This window comes from Aythya ferina (genome assembly GCF_964211825.1).
Source record: "Aythya ferina genome assembly, chromosome: 10".
Lineage (NCBI taxonomy): Eukaryota > Metazoa > Chordata > Aves > Anseriformes > Anatidae > Aythya > Aythya ferina.
In genome coordinates this window covers 6,832,833-6,841,572 of record NC_140306.1, presented here as the reverse complement: position 1 = coordinate 6,841,572, position 8,740 = coordinate 6,832,833, and the positions used below count along the sequence as shown (strand labels likewise).

The window sequence follows — 8,740 nt, the reverse complement described above, 5'->3', positions numbered from 1 at the left end:
AAAAAAAAAAAGAGTTGAAGGTTTCTGTCTGCTCCTCGGATGCCACACTCAAAATGAAGAGAGGAGCAATGCTGCCACCAGCCCTCGTGGGGAGGAACCTGGTGGGGCAGGGACAGGGTCTGCTGTGTCCCAGGGGCCGGAGATGTTCCCTGCTCAGTGCCCCTGATGTGATGGGGGGGCAGCAGGGGCTGGAGGACTTCTGCAGCACTGTGGGGACAAAACAATTTTACTAAAAAAGGAGCTGGGAGAGCTGCACTCCAGCCAGGGCTGGCTCTGCCTGCATCCCTGCTGAAGTTGTGGCTACATGGGAAATATTAACAAATTATAACATTTCCCTTTATAGCTGTGCCGCAGACCGTGTTTCCACATTGCTGCAAAGCCTGCTTTCCTTTGCTTTTTGTCCCTCAGTGCAATTTGACAAGGTTTTTTTCCCCTTAATATGTGGATTTATTTTATGTCACTGAGCACTGGCAAGAACGGAGAGACTTTTAATTTGCAGTAATCTGAATTCTCGAAATAACAAGCTACAAAGGTCCATGATTAAATGTGGAGCGTAAGATATCTGCAAGAACAAGTACTCTGTGTTCTTTAAAAGATCGTTTAGATAATGGTGACATAACCTGAGTACCCGGTCGCGGTCCACTTTAATCAGGAAATATGCCTCTGGAGCAGAACCATCCAGACTAGGAAAAGAAACAGAAGTAAAGCCCCTACCAGTAGGAGAAATTAATGCATTCCACTTCGACAGAGATTAATTATTATGAATCAGGCCAAAAATACATTTGCCCCAAGTGGGAGTACACTCTTTTCTATTCATCAAGTTGCTTTCAAATAATCATTAAACATCTTAAGACAGAAGACAATTTTGCTAACCCAAAATAAACATTGCTAAAAGTTACAAAATGAGGAATACCTTTTTTTTTTTTTTTTTTTTTTTTTTAAGCGTCTGCAGCATTTTGACCAAGGGTGGTTGCTTGCAAGAAAAAAGATAGACAGAACATCTGCTAGAGAAAATGTGTATGTATGCAGAGGACTCTGCTAATTCCAGTATATTTCTTCTTGCTTGCCTGTCAATGGTGATTTTCCCATATAATTTTTAATTCCCAAGTCCCTGAATTAAATTTATATTTGCTAATAATTTTGTCCTGTTAGAGATCTTGACTATAGTCTCAATGACATCTCAAAGGGTTATAAATCAGGTTTAAAGGACAAAAGTCACTTTTGTGGTATTTTGCAGAAGGATGATGATGTTTTTGGCTGTTTAGGACAAGCACATGCAGGCTGGTTTATTAACAGGGGGCCTGGCTCCCTTGCATCACTGGTCATTTACACTTGATTTTCCATGTGTCTCTTGGTAGTCCTCAGCAGATTCGTCCTGGTGGCAGTGCTCTGGTTGAACATTCCTGGGTAAGGGAATGTTCAAGAACAACAAGTTAGACAAAATAAAAGAGGAGGGGGAGAAAAAAGAAAACAGAATGCAACATTAAAAAACAGCAGGAAACAACTGTGTTGCCAACTGGAAAGTATTATTATTTTTTTAACTGAATTCTCATATGCAGAAAATTTCTCCTGTGAAGCATTCCCCAAACCATTGTTCCACATCCATGGCTCAATACTTCTGGTGGACCAGGAATGAGAAACTTCTTCCCTTTAGCTTTGCAGGGCCAGGGTGAAGTGCAGAGCAGGCAGATATCATCTATTATTTAACCAGCAGATCCTGTGATGTTAATGAGGTTGATTCCACAGCTACCTTTATCTGGCAGAGTAAGAGATGGGCCTCTAGCTAAAGCATTTTCAGCAGTCCTCCTTTTCTTCAGTATTAGACTGTTATAATTTAAGGTTTAGTACTCATCCAATCTAAGCAGTGCTGATAGGCAGTGATTCCACTGATGCTTTTTCCATTACAAAATAATGTTCTACCCAAACATACTTTGTTTGACACCAATAAATCAGGGCAGCTCTTTTAATCAGATCTTAGATTGAACTAGGCCAAATCTTTTTTAAAGCTTATAATATTTGGTGACTTTTCAAAGAAAACCCTTCTTTATTTTTTATTCTGTTTTAGTGGCACAGCCCAGCACTCCCTGTTCCTGGCAGCAGCTCAGAAGTGCTCTGAGAAATGCATCTCTTGTGGCAGCTTTGACCCAAATGAAATCGAGAAACCTTGGAAATCTCACGGGAGATGGATTTTTGTGAGTTTTCCAATTTAAACAGGTGGAGATAAACTAAGATAAGTGTCTGAGACAGATCTGCAACATGTGGAACGTTCATCTCTAACTAGAAATGTCTATTTTTATGGCCTTACCCCCCCCCTTTTTTTTTTTGAGATAAGCCTACAGACACTTGATTAATGGTGGAGAGAGTAATGTAAATGAATGAATGGGGAAAATAGATGTAGTAGAAAGGAGCCTTCATTCTTAACTCTGATGAACACTAGCTTTCCAAAGGTGAGATTATTTTAATTGGCCAGCTAATGTTTCAGGATGGGTTTGAAATAACAGGGAGAAGTTCTCCAATAGCCCAGCAGTTCTGATGCTTTTCCGATGGAACAAGGACAAAGAGAAACAACACATAATGGTTGTTTCTGTTGCTTAGATATTTAAAATGTGTTGCTTCAAATCAGATCTCAAGTTCTTCTACCATATTCACTATGCCAAAAAGAGAAACAGACATCTTTGTTTTCAGAACAGCTTTCTCAAGTCATACCACAGTTTATTTTACGACTTCAATATCCTCTATATTTCTTTTACTCCACTTCTTCATTATGAACTCAACATTAGCAAGTGTTGCTAAGTAACATCCTTTAGACCACTATAATTTTGCTACATGACTGCACTATAACCATACATTAATACTTCGTAAAGCAGTAACTATCAGCAATAAGCACTATATTACTTTAAGGGAAACCACAGTATGTTCTCATTACAGCTGTATGTGCCTCTGAATTGCACCCATCAGCAGGGTAATTCACCATTGCCAGAGGCGAAGGTGAACAAGTTCCCTGTTGAATTTACAGAAATATTGAAGCTTCTCTCAGGCAATGGATTTATGCAATGAGTTTAGTTGTGACTCATTTCCCTTGCATATTAAAAAGGAACTGCATCCACAGCCACTAGCTGCATACCTCCATGGGTGGGGGTCTACTCCCATAGACTGCTTCTCCTGTGTCATGCCAGGATGTCACCACAGAGAGCTGACAGAGGAAGAACACCATGGGAGGCTTGGTGGTTTGGAGCACTGGTCATGGGTCAGCCCTTTGGGTATAGATGGAAAATGATCAGTAAGTGCAAGAAGTCCTGGATAAGGTCACCTACTGAATCTTGATATCCTAGAAGGTTCAACACCACAGGAATCCATTTACCTAAAGACAAGTGTCACAAAAAGACATATACCAAGAAATATTTTAGCTTAACTCCTGCCTTTACTGATTTGCTGGTGTTAACAAGAATGGACAGCCTGAAAACCCATGTCTCAAATAAGAGGTGATGATGGTGCTGGGGTGGTGTAAAGCAAGATGCTTATGAGCTGGGTGCCAACACACACAGAGTTCAGAGAGAGTTTTCTGCCCGCATAAAATTTGAGAAGTCAGACATACAATTACTGGAGAAAAAATATCATTTTTCATCCTTTTCATTCTGTGGTAAAAGAAATTAAAGGAAAAACAAATACCTTTAATAACTTCAAAATGTGCTTTGTCATCAATCTCAATTTGGTGTAACCAGCCTTGCAGGAAGTTCAAAAGCTGCAGTGGAACAAAAGTGGGCTTCAGGGACACTGGACATATCAGAAACACAGTTCAAATTGTGCCAGAAATTTAATGATATTTTACCATTTACCTAATTTTGAAGTGGAGACTTTATGCAGTCATGAGCACATGTATATTTATAAATGCACACATATATAGAGTACTCAGGGGTGCATGCTGCTGCATGTGTGTTCTCACACAAGCACAAATTTCTCTGACAGCAAAGGGAACAGGGTTTTTCAATAACTATATCAAAGCTTATTTTCATGTCTAGCATTTCCCCTTTTTTGCTCAGTTGAAGGTCTAGTATTGACACATTTCATTATGTAATTCAGGTTTCCTCTCTGTCAAGGAACAGACTGCTTTGCCATGTTCAATAAAGTAATGAAACATTGAATAAATCTTTCTAGTGGAATAACTACATGATACTAAACCAAATTTTTATCTTATCCTCACCCTGTACTCCAGTTTCTTTAAATGTATCTTTGTAACAACTAAACTAGCCATAAATTAGTCATGATGATATTACAGCTGAATTTAATTTTAAAGTCTCTCAGCAAGTTGTTAAGGGTTTCTTGCCTAGGTCACTCCTGAGGAAATTTGAAAACTCTGGTATGATTTATGAATATTGCTATATTGCTAGAGTATAAAAGGCTATGGGGAATACAAGCACATAAACCTCTCTTTAATTCAGCTCCAATAAAAATTTCATTTCTTATAGCAAAATAAACATGTAAATCAATGTTTAATGATTCTGTTGTTTTATTACGTAACTTATTATTTGCCTTTAAACATCCAAGCCAAGTAAAATCTGGGGCCCTGCTCATTTTTGCTGAAACATAATTAGTTAGCAATTAGATCTATTCTGTAGGGGTTGCTTTCTTCAGTGGCAGTCATAATATAACATAAGAGAAGACAGCCCAGGAACAAAAGGCCTGGCTTCTCCTTTCTCCCATGTATAAACATATTAGCCCTATTATTAGCCCATTTTTCAACATAAACATCTTTTGGTCTGAAATTTATTCAGCTGTCTAGAGGATAATTACTTCCTTAAAATTACTATACCATCAGTATTCAGGTTCAGGGATGCTCTTACCTTGAGTCTTGTGCAAGTGAAATGGACATTACAAGTTCTGCTTGTCTCATCATGCAGCCTCTCCCTGTATTCAGGATATAGTCCCACTGATATTCATCTCCTTTGGGTAATGGGGCAGTAGGTAGCCATTGAAGGAGATAAATTAATAACTTTTTGTTAAAAGATGTCAAATTTTGGCCATTTTTGCCAGACTTCAAGAGATACTTAATGATAGAGTTTCTTCCAAAATAAACTAAAATCACAAAGCTCATCACACCTCTAGACTTGTATTAATCACCTGCTGAAGTCCCAGATATGCTTTAAGAAAATGACAGTTTCCACAAGTAGTAACACGGGGGCATTTTGCAGGATCTGGCTATTTCCATCCATAAGCACCTGGGCCTGCTGGCTTTTGCAATCCCATGCCATCACAACGTCCCTTGCCCTGGTGAATATGTAACTTCCCAAGCTAGTATCATTTCTAACCTATTGTAGGGACACGTACCTTAGTTTCTCTGAAATATTGCACACACTTCTTGATCACTGGGATGCAATAATGCCCAAGTTAAACAACTTTTTTCTTGGCAATATTGTTTGACCTTAGGTGAGTCACTTAATCTTTTTTTCTGTCCCTGTTTTGCTGCCTATAAAAGCAGGATAATATTGGCTCAGCTAACCTGCTGAACAAGGTGATAGTCTACACAAATAGATGAAGTAGGATTAATGTTTCTCAAGTACCCAATTGCTGAAAAATGCTGTCAGTCCAAAGTGTATGCTACTATAATTATGGTATACAATAAAAATCAGACAGCTAGGCAGATCTCCTTGTGCCAGCTTTTATCTCTGCTACTCAACTTTGCACGTACATGTTCAATGGAAAAAAGATTTGAAAATTAAATTGCCCTTGAAACTAGACTAGAAGCTTTCAACCAATGGCTGGGGAATGTCTATCAACATCAGTCTGGGCTATTACCAGTTTCTTCCAACTAGCTGTGTCTGATTCTGCTGCTTCATGTACCAAAATCCTCAATTTTTACTGGTAAAGGATGAAGGGACAATTTTGAGAAAAGGGCTGTAATTGGTCAGGGTGCAGCAGGGTCTGAAGAGACCCATCAGGGTTTGACTCACAGCATCAGCCAAAGCTGCATGTCTGGGGACGGCAGAGCAGTATATGACAACAGTCCTGCCATCTCCACGCACCCAACGTCCCATGCAGGGCAAGGGGGTGCGGTGTCCTGCATTGCAGCCTGCTCGTCCATGAACTGAAATATGTCACTACTCCATTTGGCTGGAAAGTCCAAGCAAAAGCGTGACTGCCCCATCTTTTTTTCATCTTCAGAGAAAATATTTTTTTGAGGTTGACACTACATGCCTCGTGTGAAAGCCTTCGACAAACCTTTGTGCAGTATATTCTGCAACACAGTGGGAGGAGCGAGTGGCTTTTCAGTACTCGTAAGAAAACAGAAAAATGCTTTTTCTTTTATGCTATAAAGTCATCAGAAAGGGCTGAAGTTTTAAAGTGAATGATATTGCACTTATACTAAGTGCCTGTCACCTCAAGTTCCCCTCCTGCTCTCTCCTGTGTCTCTTCAGCTGTGACTTCCACCTGGAAAATGCCTGGCACGTTTTGGGAACAAGGAACAAGCAACAGCCTGGGTGCATTTCAGATTTCAGCCACAGCTGCTCTGAGGCATTTCTGGAAAAAAAAAATAAAAAAAATGTTGGGAACAAAGTGGAACTAGGGGTAAAGCATTTTATTTCCACATCTCCTCATTTTCCTAGGGAATTACTTTGGATTTCTCAGGATCCACCCAAGCAATGTTACAGTGCAGCTGGACCATGTTACACCAACCTAACCTGTGCCCCCACTGCCCCCCAAGTTTATGCATCTTTAAGCAGAGGACAGCATACACAGCTGCTTTGACGAGCACATGGATTAATTTGATTGCATGCGACTTGGTTATGAAGGTGAAAAAAACACGGGCTCTTAGCTTTTGGTAAAATGAACAAAAAAAGAAAAAACAAAGGAAACAACAGCCTTGAGATAAAAAGCCCTAAAATTCCAGAAAATGTCAACTCCAAGAAATGTGGTGGGTGTGAAAACCACAAATTAAGCTTTACATTCATATACAGCATCTACATTTGTTCCAAACAATGCTCAATGGGGAGAGCTGGGAACCCCGTGAGCGCTGCCTCCCACCGTGGACATGCCTCCCATTCCTGGGGCTGGCCAGCACTCGGCCTCACTCCACATCTCCCACCTCCACCCTTCCCACGGACCCTTCCCATGGCCATCCCTCAAAGCCACCAGCCCTTCCCCACAGCTCCAGGGAGGAGTTTTGCTTCCTCTTTGCAACCCTTGCTCCAACAGCTGGAGAACATCTCGAGGCACAGTGCAAACAGCACCAGATCAGGTCATTGGGGAGGGCTCTACCCATTGGTCTGCAGAAATTTTGGGAGAGCTGTGGAAGTCATGGCCCTGCTGCAGATCTAACTGAACACTGGGGTTGGCTCATATCTATAGCCCAGAGTACAGAGTACAAAGCCTTCATCCAGCACAAGGAATGAGATGGTAATTAATTCCCATTTCCTATAATGTCAGAAGAGGAGGGAAAATGTCACCTATATTTGTTAATAATTGCAAAATAACATTCATTTAAAAAAACACAGAAGATTACTCAAATTTTCAGACTGAAAAAGAAAAAAATTTTTTCAACAAAATCTTCTCCAAAGTTTGACCAACCTTTTTTTTTTTTTTTTTTTTTTTTTAAGCAAAAAGACTTTTTGACTAACTTTGTTTTTAAGGAACAAAGATACAAATCCTGTTTAGCATGTGCATCCTCAGCTCTGCAAGACCTCAGTACCAGCTGAAGATTTACAGAAGCTATAAAGCACAGAGTGCTTTCGTGGAAGAAAGTATTTTGAACAGGCTGTGTTTTAAACACATACAGTCAAAGCATCAGAAACTGTTTTAAAATAAAAGCTTTATAAATATTTGTTTTAATGCAATTGGCGTAAGACCTCACTGAATTAGTGAGTGGAAAAGAATATTCTTATATAAACCTACTTTTTCTATGACTTATGCAGCTTTTGGAAGTTAATCTAGATGTTGTTACACCATGCAGAGAAAGCAACTGCACAGTAGGACTTAAAATCCTCAAACCTTTCAGGAGACATTACAAAATTCACTTTAACTGGGGTATTTGTGAAAAGTAAATGCTTGCCCACCTTCCAGACTTTCCCAGAGAGGCTGCACGGTAGGTGCGCTCAAATTTTTTGACTGAGCTTCAAGTGGTGTGAAGCAGCTACTGAACTGCTGGCACAGAGAGAGCTCATGTTGAACTAACATGAACTTCATGCAAATTTTTTGAGTTTGCCAGAGTTGCCGGTTGGGGTGAACTTGTAGTAACAGGCTTGTCGGAGAGCTGCCAAGGGAGCCTCTCTAGCAGGCTGCAAGCTGCATCTGGAGCTGCCTTGGCTTGAGTTCGCTCCAAAGCTAGGACAAGCTTGTGCAGCCCAGCTATAAACTTTTAGCTGGAGAGAAGACAGAGAGCAACCCAACAGCCACAGAGCAGCTGAGTGTCAGGGCAATCCCAGAGCAAAGCCAAACCTTCAGAGAAGCTGCAGAAATGAAAAGTTTACTGAGACCAGACTGGGTACAAGCCCGTTTCAGCTGTGCAGAGGAAGCTGTGGACTCAGGAGAGATGGTTGCTCATTTTACTATCCATTTGGGATGCCTATAGCTACAAAGATGTTCACACCCTGAGATGAGAAGACCCACAACCTCCACAGAGTCATGCACCTGGACCTCAGCTCGCCTAGGATGGTATCTCCATCCATCACATCAGTGAGGCAAGATCTCCAGGGAGAAATATCAACTTTAACACACCCCAGGAAAAAATGAACCAAAAGCCCAGCTG

At 40.6% G+C, this 8,740-nt stretch overlaps 1 long non-coding RNA gene across 4 annotated transcripts in view; it reads right to left on the bottom strand.

Moving 5' to 3' along the window:
- Positions 1-466: 466 nt before the first annotated feature.
- Positions 467-8,740, bottom strand: part of LOC311441986 — a 63,489-nt gene continuing 55,215 nt past the window's right edge. For all 4 annotated transcript variants that reach the window (XR_014696381.1, XR_014696382.1, XR_014696383.1 and 1 more), the window contains 5 exons: positions 6,376-6,516; positions 4,842-4,941; positions 3,670-3,742; positions 3,125-3,254; positions 467-1,403 (listed from right to left, as the gene is read on the bottom strand). This is a non-coding gene — a long non-coding RNA (uncharacterized lncRNA). The remainder of the gene's footprint in view (positions 1,404-3,124; positions 3,255-3,669; positions 3,743-4,841; positions 4,942-6,375; positions 6,517-8,740) is intronic.